Source organism: Natator depressus, chromosome 3 (assembly GCF_965152275.1).
Source record: "Natator depressus isolate rNatDep1 chromosome 3, rNatDep2.hap1, whole genome shotgun sequence".
NCBI classification, from domain to species: domain Eukaryota; kingdom Metazoa; phylum Chordata; order Testudines; family Cheloniidae; genus Natator; species Natator depressus.
Window position 1 is genome coordinate 33543517 of NC_134236.1, and position 14697 is coordinate 33558213.

Here is a 14697-nt window from a genome sequence, read left to right on the forward strand (position 1 = left end):
ATCCACTCCATCTATCTTTTACATCTTTGGCTGGCAGCAGACGGTGCAGAAAGACATATTGCCTGCCTGCTCACCATAAGACGGTTCAATAGGACTGACTGCCGGACTAAAAAAAATGACCTGGTCAAGTCACTAAAAATTTAGTCCCTGCGCCCATGTCTGCCCAGGCGCTCCTGATCGACCTCACACAGGCGACCAGGAGTACCTCGGACATGACGAGGACGGCTACCAGTCGTATTGTACCGTCTGCTGCCACAAGGCAATGGGTTGCTGCTACTGTGTAGCAATGCCGTGCCGCGTCTGCCAGCACCCAGGAGACATACGGTGACGGTTACCTGAGCGGGCTCCATGCTTGCGGTGGTATGGCGTCCGCACAGGTAACTCAGGAAAAAAGGCGCGAAACAATTGTCTGCCCTTGCTTTCACGGAGGGAGGGAGGGAAGGGGGGACTGACGATATGTACCCAGAACCACCCGCGACAATGTTTCAGCCCCATCAGGCATTGGGATCTCAACCCAGAATTCCAATGGGCAGCGGAGACTGCGGGAACTGTGGGATAGCTACCCACAGTGCAACGCTCCAGAAGTCGACTCTAGCCTCGGTACTGTGGAAGCACTCCGCCGAGTTAATGCACTTAATGCACTTCTGTGGGGACACACACACTCGAATATATAAAACCGATTTCTAAAAAACCGACTTCTATAAATTCGACCTTATTCCGTAGTGTAGACATACCCTTACAGTGTATGGTCTATGGTAGTTGTATAATAGTAAGGCGTATGCTTGTGGGAGGAGGAATAGAGTGCATACACTCTTAGGTGGCTTAACTTCTCATTTCCTTGCCTTTGTGGGTTTCTGTAAGGTATGTTTTGTGTGCAGCAATCTTAATTACTTGCCACCAAAGTTTGTGTTTTATAATGTTTAATTAGGGGATTAGTTGGGGACAAAAGTGTAGCTGATGATGGAAAATATTTTACTTTTCAGAAGCTGTACATGAATCCTAAAATGTCAGCATCTGTGCAGAAGCCCTTCTCTTTTGTTGGATAAAATCTGAAAGAAAGATGGAGAAGGTATTACATTCACCCAGCCCCATCAATCAGTTTTGTATGTGCCTAGCCCAATTGATCAGATTTGTGTGCCCACAAAGTAAACACTCAGTTATAATACGAATGACAACAAACAGGGGCCTGAAATCCAAAGGGTCTTTTTTTTTTTTTAAAACATATTTGTTGCACCAGATCTACTCAGGATCCACTTCCCTACTAAGTTCTATGTAGATAAACAATTGAGATCTCATCATTCAACAGTAAGAAGTAGGACTGCCATGGATAAATTTCAGCCAGATCCCAAATTCACACTGTCAGCATTCAATCAGTGGTAATTAATGTTGGAAAAGCTCATAATGACGTGAACATGTACATAAAATAAGAGAATCATTCCAGAATCCCCTTTAATTTGCTATCAGTGATATCTGACCTCTTGCAAACTTTGTAAGATTTGTGGAAAAATCAATTGGTGAATGGGGTGAGTCTTCCATCTGTGATGAGGATGCCATGAAATTCAACCGTTCTGGATCAGAGCAGTAGCTGTATTAACTCTCCCATAGGCTCTGACAGTCTTCTAGGATTACCAGTCAAGTTGGTAAACCGTGTCAAAAGGAGGTAAACTGATTGGGTGACTGCATAATAGACCATAGATTCCTAGTGGAAAAAAAAAAAAAAAAGAGAACAACCTCATGTTAAAGCCTGGATAACCAGGACAAGTGACACATTAGTCATGGAAAAAATGACATACTAGTAATGGAAAAAATGACAGTAAGAGAGGCTCTCTCAAAACTTGGCTCCAATATTCTCCACAATACTTATAATCCAAAAAGATGTAATGCCCTTTTCATTCAGTAATAAATATTTCATCCCTTAATATACAAGAATACCATCTTTTCTAGGTTCCCTTATAATTGTATTGTTAAAAAAGAAGAGAAGCAAAGCACAGCACAGCATGTTGCTTGAGGGCATGGTAGCTAGTAAGTTTATGCCTTTGGTTGATTTGATCTGATCTGAATATTAACATGTGTTTTATGTTTGGAAATTTTAAAAAAAACTGTTAACTACTGAATACCCACTGGGGGCCAAATTGTGGCCGGGCTTGCACAGTGCACAAGCGAGTAAGGTGCATAAAACGCCCTTGCTTTGGTGACTGCATGATGAGTAGCAGTACAAAAGGGGAAGTAGGTTCTTTGGAACCACTATACTTCATTCCCCAACACAAGTGGGTGGAAATGGGTTGAAAGTGGGTGGAGACTTCACTCTAAGTCCCCACCATGCCCTCAATCTAAATGAATCTTGTGCTGGGTATAGACCTGTGCAGTTTACTCTCTCCCTGGAGGAGCAGAGAGACCAGGAGGGAGATTGTGACACTCTAAGCCCAGTTTATTTACTCATTGTTAACTTTTCCTAAAATAAATTAATAAAAACCTTAACCTTTTTGGTACTAAGCTGCTGGTGTACACCGGCTGAGGAGCCAGCACAAAACATTTGTCCAAATCTAACTTGCTTTAGTCACACAAGTAGTCCCACTTCTTTGAATTGGAGTATGAATGGGTGAATAAGGTGAGCAAGATTTGACCATTATTTTTCTGTGATCCATAAAAACTTAAGGTAATGGTTTCAAACGCAGGCACACAACATTAGGCATCTAAATTTAAATATAGACTCCTTAATATGTAGTCTTATTTTCAAAGGAACTGAGTCCCTACAGCTCCCAAAGTAGTAAATGAGTGTTGTAGTTCCTTAGCCACTTACTTAGGAGCCAGCTTCAGGCATCTTAATATGAAATTGTTGGTCTTACTGTCTATTTTTTTTCCTGCAGTAATGGAGAAATAGATTTTTTTAAATAAAAAGTGAGACTCTAGAAAATGTTTCAATCCACATGATAACATTTAAAAGTAGCTCTGATTTGCACCTAAAACATTGAAAACATTCTTTTAAGTGTCAGGAAACTAGTAGACTAAATTCAAGATACTGGATGACTTCATCTTTATAACCCATCAACAAGAATTAGCTCAATAATCATGTTACAGCAAGTCAATCTCTGGATTTAATATACTATCCCAAGGAAATCACAATCTTTCTTTTATGTTACTTTTTTAAAAAAAATCTCTTTATTCACATCTTAATATTTTCTTACATTTGCATGGTAATATTTTTATTTCATTTGCACTGCATTTGGCCTTTTATTTTCAAAGCTATCCTTTTATGATAATGCCCTTCACAATTTGCAGCTGTTGTTGGGCAATGATAGACATGTTGCACCTTGTTAATGGCCTTGTTGCAAGAATTAGAACAGATGATCATAATGATCCCTTCTGACTTAATATCTATGGATTTATATTTCAATCAGTGGAAGTTAGTGGAGAATCAGGCCTCTTAATTTCTGCTCTTTTCAAAACACAAAGTAAGATTACTACTAATCAAATAGGAAAAAGGACAAAAAAGGTAGGTGCAAATTATTTCCCAGCTTGTAAGAGGACAGTTAAAATGGAAAATGAAAAAAAAAATCCTTAAAAATTAGTCTTGTAACCTAGTCCAGTGGAACAAATTTGAGAATGCAGAAAGCAGGGTTGCAATTTATATTCCTAGACAATAAAATGTGAAATATGTTCCACAGGAAATAGAGAAAATGTTATTCCCTCACAATATAAACGAATTTTAAAGTGCACATATGTTAAATATGCATCACATTGATAAATTCTTTATAAATGCATAATATATTTATTATTTATATTGCTCCAGTACTGTGCTAGGTTTTTTTTGCAGGAAAACTCATGATGGTGGGATTCCTGCCTACAGAGTATAAAAGCATAATTTAATTTAAACAAATAGATTAGCTACTGTACCTTTAAGATACTTAAAGGGGACAGGATGGTGTGCAAAATGAAATGTAGCCATAATTGTTAAGGTTTGTGACATACTTTATATGGTTTATGCTGTTATACCTATTTCCAAGATGCATTCAATTAAAGAACTCATCTCTGATATGTATTCTAGCATGCTCCTGGGAACTAATCCAATGTCTTTAGTTATCTGTTTTACATGAAACCAATTATTGTAATGTCTCTAATGTCTAAGTGGTATTGTCGTAAGTGCCATTTTACCATTGCCCTGAGTATTTATTTCTAGGATATCTATCTACTATTCAAATTTATTATACTTTCAAGAATACTTTCTCCACAGGGTCACATTAGCATTTATGTATCCCTCAGACAGATAGTCAAGTGAAGTTTAATAAGAGATAAATAATCAGGTTACTTAACTCAGTGCTTTCCACTTTCATTTACATACAATGACCTCTTACTGGTGCTTAACCTTCCTCTGTCCTCATCTTAAGTTTTCAATGAAAGCCTATTTGAATTTTTGCTTATAATCTTCCAGTCTCCCCTTCTGATGTATGGAACATGTTGATTCATCCCTTCTGAAGAACCACACTCTGGCAAACTTTGAGAGTGAGTATGATCTAATGGTTAAAGCACAGCAGTGGGAGTCCACATATATGAGTTCTGTTCCTGGTTAGTATAATTTATTATTTCTTTGCAGTAGTACTCAAATGCCCCTACCTGAATTAGAGCCTCAATTCTGCTATTGTCAGACCAAGTGTCTTTGCTTAAGATATTTCTCCTCTCTGTGCTTTAGTTTCTCCAGCAGTACAATGGGAATAATTATCAACTACACAAAGGTGTTGAGAGACTTCATTCATTAATATATTTATCTCTTAGAGCAGGTATAGAGCAGTTCCAAATGGAAGCGGGGGAATGGTCCCGCTGTTGTGGGGAACTTTTCTGGCTTATACACTACCCTGGTGAAATGGGCTAGCAAAAGGATCCGAGTCCTCGCTCCCACTTCCTTTACCCAGAGGCTGCCTGACCTCAGGGGCTCCCCTTCCACTCTTGTGTGGCAGAGTCCTCATAACCCAAACAAGGCTGGGCCCAGGATTCCTCGGGGACTCGACCCACAAGCTGTCATGGTCACTTAGGGTAGGGGTTAGGGTGTTCCCACTCCAGAGTGCTCTCTCTGCACTGGATGCTTCCCTGACCGACCCACTGATCATTACATACAGTTCAAAGCAAATTTTTTTTAATTGATTGCTGTTTAATAAATTGTAAGGAAAAAATGGGAAAGGTTAAAGGAAAACACATAACCCTGCTCTGTGGCATGAGAACATCACAACCAGCAGTCTCTGGATTGTAAGGGAAGTTCAGTCTGTTCCTCACAAGTCCCAGACCTCCTTCTCAGGCCCTGGCTGTGCTTCAGGGATGCTGTGGGTTGGACACTTGCTCTGGCGGCAGCCACATACCCTCAGACTTTAGGTGGCAGGACCCTTCTTCCCAGCGTCACCCCCGCCCTGTCAAGGTTACAATCCCCCTCCAAGTCTGGCCTGCCAGGTGTCTTGGCTGGGGGCATCTCTCTGCGCTGGGCCTGCTGCCCAGGGTTCCCCTCGCTCACTGCACTTGGCTCTGGACTGCTCCAGCTCCAGCTCCAGCTCCACTCTGCCTCAGCACGGCTGCTGCTGCTGCTGCTCTGCCTTGCAGCTCAGGGAGCTGCTTCTCTGGCCTCTCTGGCTCTGGTTGCTACAGCTCTCCTCCCAGGACAGGTCTGCTCTCCAGGCTGCTTCTGTGACTCTGCTCCCAACACAGCTTGGGCCCCTGCTCCACAGTTGCCAACTTTCACGCAGTAAATAAGCACCCTGACTTTCACAATAAGCCAGAAATCAAGCTAATCCCATTTCAAAACAAGGCTAAAACAAGCCAATCCCTAAGAATCCAAACACTATGTGAGTAGATCCCCCCAGTGTGCAGTCTGGGACTGTGGTGGGCCCACTATGCACCCCAGACTCCCCCCCTTGCTCCTGCTTGCCCCCCCTTGCCAAGAGCTGATAAAAAAAATGCAACAAGCTACAACAAGCATCAAGCCAAAAACTAGCCACCAAGCAACTCACAAACCAATTAAGCCTAAGCCAAAACCAACCCCAATTTCTGCATTTTTTCCACAGGTTTGACATGTCTGCCCTGCTCTCTCCTTAGCTCAGCCCCACTCTGTTTGACCCAGGCAATTCCAGCTCACATGGAGGACAGGACCCCCGGCCTCCTGACTCCCTGATTAGCTTGCCTGCCCTGTCAATCAGGCTGACTTGGCGCATTGGCCTCTCCCCATTGTTCCTGGGGACTTTCAGTCTCAGTGTCCTGATTTCCCATCGACACTTCCCCTTCCTTTTGGTACTGGGAGCTAGCCAACCAAAACACCCCCACTGAGTTTTCGTAAGGGGGCAACAGTCCCCTTACACAAATCAAAATTCACCACTCAAATGCAGTGATGGCAGAGTTTTACATGTATTTTGCATAGATGTAAATGACTACACAAGGGAAAGAACCTTAGAATCAACTGATTGGAGCACTGGGTAACTTGAGGGCGGTCTGCAAAGGTGGCTTACTGTCACTTTTGCATGCCCCAAACCTGTATAACACATTTCAAGGCAACTGGGATATACAGGTGGTCCTTCAAGGGCACCCACTTTAGGCTCTTGGCTCCTCAGCCATCACCTCTCTTGGGTGGAGACCTCTCTCTCCCTCCTGACCAGGGTTTTTCCAGGCTGCACAGTTCCCTTTCTAATATCCCTGACATCCCTAATATCCCAAGCAAGCCAGACTGCCTAAACAGGCCAGCGTCTGCGCTTTGCTTTCTCTTTGAAGGCTATGAATAGCTGTAATTTCCAGCAGTTATGAGTTACCACAGAGGTCTTCCTAAGTAGACGCATTTGCCCCCTCCAGTATTTGTTTGCATACTTTGGGAAAGTAACTTGATTCCTCTTGTATACTGACATGGGGGGATCCACACCCCTCCTCCCTGTCATCTATACTATTTGCATTTTGGCTACAACAGTCTCTCACAGGTCTGAAGCTAACTGAGGTCTGATTTATCCCTTCTGCTTACAGCACCCCTGACCAATCTGGGCCTGCATAGAAATCTTTGCTGTAGGTAGAGCAAAGGCTTTTCCATGAGGAACTTTAACTGAGATTTCACATTCGAGGGACATTTGGTGGGGTTTCATGACATGGGCCTTAACTGAATTTTAGCAGTCCCAGTGTCTCTCCATCTAATGAATGTCTCCCCACTGACTACCACCTTTCGCTCCCACTGCAGGGTACAGCATGACATGTGGGTGGTGGTTTGGGGCGTGAATGGCTTAGCATGAACAGTATGTGTAATTGGCAGACTGGATGTGTGACTCCCTGTCTCCAGACAGTCACACAATTAACTGTGAGGTTGAGGTGTAGCTGCCCCTTCCAGCACTGCACTGTGTCTCAGTGGGCAGAGAGGGAAATCATGGGCAAAGTGACCCTGCTGGCCACATATGGAACACTGCTATTCCCATCTCAGGGCTTCTTGGAAGTGGTTTCCCTCCCCACTGGATGTGGGTTTCTGCTTGGGCCTGATCCTTGTGCTCTGATCCCATTTCATTCCTGTCAGGTTTTCTATCAAACCCAGGCTCAATCTCCACAAAATGGTCAGCCCACTTCCCAGCTATAGTTAGATATCTGGGATTTTACCTATTAACTGAGATTTCAGGTTGGGGTAGCAGAGTGTATAGAATTGTTCAGAACCCATTAATTTATAGGCCTCATTGACTGTAGTAACCCCTCCTTCCCCCCCACCCCCAGTTCCCCATTTTCATACATAACCCTTAATTTGAATTAAAAAAACCTCACCACTGGTCATTTCTCCTTTTTTCTGAACCTCCCCCAAACCCTCTCATAGGTCAGCTTAAACTTTTGCAACAAAGCTTGTTTAAATCACTCATAATTTTTATAGTTCTCTGTCCATTACAGGGGAAATGTCCAAAGCCTTTGTCCCTCACAATAGTAGAGGCACATGCCATACTATGTCCATCAGCTTGTTCAATTCACACCCTGTTTCTAAGGCAGTGGTTTTCAACCTGCGATCCACGGACCCCTGGGGGTCTGCAGACTCTGCACAAGATTTCCAAAGGGGCCGCATGTCCATTCAAAGTTTTTTTTTTTTTTTTTAGGGGACTACAAATTAAAAAAAGGTTGAAAACCACTGTTCTAAGGTATTTAAAAACACATCCATGTCATCACCTGCCCTAAAGTGAGGAAGCATTTTAGAATCTGTGCTACCCACCAAGACGGGTTTTTGCTTCACCCATGGTTCTGTGGGTGCAGTTTCTCCATCTGGAGCTGTTGATGTTGCTCCTTGTCCTTCTCCCTTTCTCCTCAAGCTGGTACTTGTCTTCTCTCTTGTACTGATGCTGCCTCTCCCGATTCGCTCTGTTGCTCCCTGTCTGCAAGCAGGTGGGTTTCTACTCACACTGTCTCTCTCCAGTCAGAGCCTCTCTAGCTCTAAACTTTCAATCTGTCCACAATTCCTGTTGCAGAGATGCCTTTGATCCCAATGGAATATGGTTGCTGCCTCTATCAGCTTCTCTCAGGGCTCCCTCCAAGGAGGAAGTTACAAGATTTCCCCTGCTTGATGGGCCTTCTGCCAGTAGGCTGGATGCTTCTTGGGAACATGGACCATCATTCCTTTTCTGTACAGCAGATCTACTAGCTCAGTAGTTCTCAACCTATTTACCATCGTGGGCCGCATATGCAGCTCTTTATGTGTTATGTGGGCCACATCCACACTATATATACTACCTGTATGGCCCTGAGGATGTCATATGGGCTGCAGCAGTGTGCTGATTAGGCCGCAAGTGGGCCGCGGACTGAGAACCACTGTACTAGCTGTACTCTGTTCTGTTCCCCGGTATTGAGCTGCCTTTTTTTTTTTTTTTTTCCCCATAGCTCAAGCAGCTGACCTTTTTTCTCTGTCTCTTTTAACGATTTGTTTCCCAAAAAACTATGATGAGACTTCTCTGTGGTTTTCCCTTCTATAGTACTTGCTTATACACTGCTGGTACTATGGCAATTCACATTGTCATAGATCACAGTGCCCTGTATTTCCCCTCTGGGATTTGCCAACGGCACCCACTCTAGACTCCTGGCTCCTCAGCTGTCACCTCTCTTGGGCAGAGACCTGCCTTTCTCTCTCTCCTGACTGGGGGGTTTGCAGGCTGTGTAGTTCCTGCCTCCATGGTAATATCCCCAGAAAGCCAGGTGGCATAAACAGGCCAGTGTCTGCACTTTGCTTTCTTTCAAAGGTTTATGAACAGCTATAGTTGCCAGCAGTGACAGGTTACCACACAGCCCTTATAAGCAAACACATTTATTCTTAAGATCGAAGTATTACAAAGAAAATATATTAAAAAAATAATAAGAGTTCCTGTACACATGCTCAAGACTTAACAGAGATCACCCATCAGTTTTGTGGGGCTTCAGTTGGCCAAAGTCCTTCCAACCCTTCCAAGGGAGGATTGGGGGCTACCTGGGATGGAAGGTCCTAACCTTTCTGGATCAGAAAGAAAGCCCTTTTAAGTCAGTTTAAACTCAGGTTATTTATCCAAAAGTCTTTTCTTGGTCTTAGATGCTGAAAAATCCAGTTTGAACCAGTAAATATGAGTAGGTGGTGGTGCCACCAGGAGATGTTACAATCTTAGAGAATTTGCTTAATCACCCTGACTGTTCTTAATTCTTGGAGCAGCTGTGGTTACCCTCCCCCATAGAATTACACACAATCCTTGGGCCACAACAATATACACTTAATGTGATAAAATCACCCAAAAATATTGCAGGAAATTGCCATATCTGTCACACCTGAATGTAGTGTAATGTCAGAAAAATGATGCTATAAACGTGTGTTTTGATTTTATATGAAACATATAAAACGCAAGATAAACAACACAGGAAATCCCCTGACTTCTACTTTATGCAGGATTGGGTCAACTATGTGCAACACAGCTGAGCTACAATATAATTACAGATGGTTTGATTTCCTGATTTAGGAGTTTAAATTCTCAACCACCACTTTGCATTACCGTAGTTTTTTGCATTGAATTTCTTAACGCTGATGGTGAGATAGGAGTTTTAGGGAAAACAGTAGTAAACATGCATTGAAATAAACACATTGTGCAAAGGAAAATTCCAGTGAACAGGAAATGATTATTTATTAAGTAATTGTTCCGCACTGTGCAGGAGGCACTGGGGGGAGAGGGAGGCACAGTGTCAGGGTATGCTTGGGGGAGGGGCAGAACTGGATGGGAAGAGACGGAGCGGGGGAGGAGCTTGGGGGAAATGGTGGAGTGGGGTTAGGGCCTGGAGTGGAGTGGGGGCGGGGGCTTGGAGGAAGGGGTGGGGCCTGGAGCTGAGCAAGGGTTGAGCACCCACAGGGCAAGGAGGAAGCCAGCGCCTGTGAGGGGAGTAGTGAAGAGGTGTCCTATAAAACAGCATGAGAGTGGAATCAATAGAGGGAAGATGTCAGACCCTCAAGGGGTTCATCTTATTTATCACCATAGAGCTGTGACTCAGCATGAAGCTGCTTGTGCTCTGCACCACATGGCACTGGAGCATAAGCATCACACTTTCGATTTTTCAATCTGTCCCTTCTGGGGCGAGCCCTGGCTGACTCAGGGCCTCCTGCAGCTGCAGCTCTGGTAGAGTTGCCTGAACAAGCCTTGGCAATCTCAATCAACCAATGAAGTTTATACACATCATACTCCAGCTCAAAGTCCAGATATCTTTGGGGCAGAAGGCAGGGGAGAAACTTGGCATAACAAGTATGTTTCAAAGGAGAGATTTGAATGCGGAGAGGGATGTTGATGCACAAGGAGCTGGTGCTTTTATCAGATTGTTATTGCCTAAGAAACTAAACTAAGAAAATAAGAGTCAAAGCAAGTACTGCAAGCAGCTCTAAATTTAGGACCTATTTAGAAAGTAGCTGCTGGGCCCTTTCTGTTATCTTAAAGGAACAGGGAATTTAAAGACTGATAGGAAGGACGTAAATCTCCCCCTTATCCTTAAGATGTCATCAGTAGGAACCCCTGATACTATTTCTCCTGAGACTCTCTGGAGTGATCAGAGTTTTCTAGATCCCAAGCGCACCCCCCCCCAGTGGATGGATTTTAAACTGAGTGTTCTATAATGGCTCCAGAAAACTCTGTCCTAATGAATGAGGAATATATGTTATTTATAGACATTTTGAAGCAGACTCTACTGCTGAAATAACTGCCTGAGAGAAAAGGCGCTGAATAGGCTCTGCATTTATTATGACCTGGTAACATTTCTGCTGTCTAAAGTAATTAATATTTACTTGAATGCGTGTGTATATTCAGAGAGATCCTGGAATCCATGATCTTTCATTATTTCATGCATAAAGGTGAACTGCCAAAGCAGTAATATAAACAGAGAGAAAGCCTGATTTCTGGTCTAACTTCCCTTCAAACTAGGTTGCATGGGGCATTCAACACAGACATAATTTAAAACTAACTTTAAGTCCTTTCCACCTGCTGGTGATTCCTTCTTATTACTTTGTGGTTGCTTGGACTCCTGTCATGGTCATAGATGCAGTACATGTCCAGGAGCGTTTGGATCTGAAGTCTGCTCTCAGCGATCTCTGCTTTGAATACAACTTATTTGTACATATATCAGATTCTTACTCTAATTGTAGTAAACTAATATAGTCACTTCATAGCAGAACTAAAAAAAAAATGATATTACACTGACTACATTTTCAGTTACAATATTTACTACTTGGTTGTTTAACCCCCTCCCTTCCTTTCATCTTTATAAAGAAAAAAAAGCTACTAATTTAGTGATATACGAGTAAAAATTAGAAACCCTATCATTAATTAATGTTTTCCAACCTCCTATTATCAGCAACACCATAAGAGCTTTTGCTTCTAAGGAAGGAGAATGTTCCTGTGTGTCCCCTACAATAGTTAATTTCACATGCTTTTTAAAGTGACAGCCACATTGAATTTTTTGATATGCAGCTCAATGATGTTAAAGTAATAAGGGTTCCAGATAGGTCTTTGTATCATACTCAATCATTTACATGCTACTTAAGCTCAAACACTGATGTCAATGTTTCTTTAAAATAACATTTATCATCCTACTGTATTCTAAAAGGTCCTAATTTAGGGCCTGCCACTTAGTACCTGTAATTCTCATATAAGTCAAGGAGAGCTGCACAACTACCCCGCTGACTATGCGGGCTACACATTCCAGCCATGGTGCTCTGGCTTGGAGTAGACAGGAGATATGGGATCTCCTGGGCCTGCAAAGAGAAGAAACTGCAAGAACAGCCATGGACCAGCTGTAGAAATGTGGACATCTATGAGCAGATTGCATGGGGGAATGCTGTTCTTATGCCCCATCACATGAACCTATGAATTTACATATACAATTTAGCATATACAATGCTACATGGTCATTTACATTCTAGCCAAATACTGTATGGTCATAGCTCAACCTATCAAACTTTTATATAGTCCTGTCTTGATGGGCAAAAAGGTTGTGTTTTTTAGTCATATTAGCTCAACAGGATAGAAAATCCCTGTCAAGACACAGGCTAATACATTTGAACTCACTGTGTTTAGCCAAGACTCTCTGAAACAGGGCTTGGGTGGCCAGACAGCCTAGTGGTTAGACTGCCTGGCTCTCAGCCCCCTGCTGGCTGAGTGGCCTCAGCCTTAAAGGCTGAAGAGGGGTAGGGACCTCCCTTTCCACCAGGCCCTCTCTTTCCACCAGGTCCCAGCCCAGGACCCTGAGCAGGGGGGTTGGTGTCCCTCCCAAAGGGGAGTCAGAATCCATTGCCCTGGGCTACTTCCTACCAGTCCATTCATCTTGGGGCATGGCCCCTCTAGTTCAATCTATCAGGTGACTTGCTTCCTTTAAGGTTCCCTCTTGTGTCCAGGACAGCACCTTGCTGGGGTCCCAGGTTCCTTTGAGCAGGGCAGCCACAAGCTGGTTAGGGAAAGCCCCACAATGTCTCTTGGGAGCACTCAGTCAGTTATCTCTGGTGCCAGGAGTTTTTTCCACAGTCTCCTCTTGGCTAAGGAACCAGCACTTGCTTGTAAATAGCTGCCCTGGCTAGCAGGCCAGGGCTCAGTCCCTTCAGGTAGGGAGACAGCTAGGTACTGCCTGCCTAGGTACTGCCAGCCTAGGTACTGCCACCAGTCAGCCCTAAACCCTGCTCCAGGCCTGACACTGGCTGGTATAATGAGGCGCGTTAGTCTTCATCTTGATGGGACTTTTCAATTATGTTAAAGTAACTCACTGAGCAAACATCACGGAAGAACACGCTCTTTTTGTCCACCAAGACAGAGCCTACATATATTAAATCCAACGGAAACCATGCTCCATGGGTATCTCTCCCATGGGTATCTCTATTTGGAAGGCTCGGTGTTAGTCCTGGCTCTGTTATAGACCTCCGTTATTATCCCAGCTTAGTATTGTCCCCAAACTTTATAAGTGTACTATCTATGCAGAAAGCTGCAGTGAAGGGGGTTATGAGAGTGGTTGAGACTGTCAGAGGTAGGATGCCTGGCAGTAAGCTATGGATGAGAGACTCCTGAGGCAAGAGCTCAAGAGCAGCAGGGTTAATCTCTGAGTTGTCATTTTCAGATTTGGTTTGCTATATTGGGAAAATGAAAAAAGAATAAAAGCCTGGTCAGAAGGACCTGAGAGACTGTTTGATGTGAATGTAAAGAGAACACCCTAAAAAGGGGAGGAATTGTTAGCTGGGCACACTGGCCATAAGGGGGTGCACGGGCAATAAATGGTGTTTGTGGCTGACCCACAATGGGAAGTTGTCTAATATTATTTGGTTACAGGGATTCCAGAGACCTTGTTCTGAATTAGAGTAACGAAGACTATTAACTGTAGTCTGGGTTTATACTACACAGTGAATGTGAGAAAGAATACGCCACTCAAGATATGTTCCCCTTCTCAGAGTCCTCCATTGCACACACCAGAGCCAGAACAAAACTGTATTTTTCCCCAGAATCCTGTATGGTTGCAGAGAAGCAGGCTTGATTTGTGGAATAATAGCTTAGTCATCTCATGCTTTTAAGTCAACTAATGCCAATCCCACACTCATACTTTCTTACTCAGCAATACTGTTAGAAGGGAGTGGTTGATAACTTCTGCAGGAAGTTAGACATATCTGTTCTTTTCCCTCTTTTGCAGGATCAGGACTCTGATACTTAGTGAAGCACAAAAAGATTTGCACAATCCTTTGGCACATCTAATCTAATCCCTCAAAAATGCAATTGGTGGTGCATTTAAAATAAAATTCTGGTGCACAGCATAAGTTCCATGTGACTCCAAATGTAATATTGTCCAAAATGCCTGAAATATATTAAACACAGATTTCTTAACAATACCAAGCATTTTTTTTTTTTACGCTTCACCCTTTATTGGCTTTGTGATTTCATTGCTCTTTCTGGAACATTACTCACAATGCTTTGGAATTTTTGATTCTATAAATCTATACATTTCCATGACTATTGAGAGTTCTGCTCTCATATACACAGTACTGCTGAACACCATACACATGCAAAGAGTAGTTTTATTACAGATAGGGAGGGACACAGATTACCGGAGGAATACTGGAAAAAACTTGTTCTACCCAGAAAACTGCGAGTGCAGTCAAAGTTCAGGCCTGGTCTACACTTAAAGCTTAAGTCAATATAGCTATGTTGGTCACAGGTGTGAAAAATCCACCCTCTTGACCAGGAGTGCTAGAACAAT

At 43.2% G+C, this 14697-nt stretch overlaps 1 long non-coding RNA gene across 2 annotated transcripts in view; it reads right to left on the reverse strand.

The window, feature by feature from the left end:
- Positions 1-14697, reverse strand: part of LOC141983805 (uncharacterized) — a 132652-nt gene that overhangs the window by 13049 nt on the left and 104906 nt on the right. The window contains exon 4 of one of the 2 annotated variants that reach the window (XR_012638516.1): positions 1476-1699. This is a non-coding gene — a long non-coding RNA (uncharacterized LOC141983805). Of the gene's footprint in view, positions 1-721; positions 1700-14697 lie in introns of those variants that run through there. The other variant, XR_012638515.1, reaches the window with a different exon arrangement.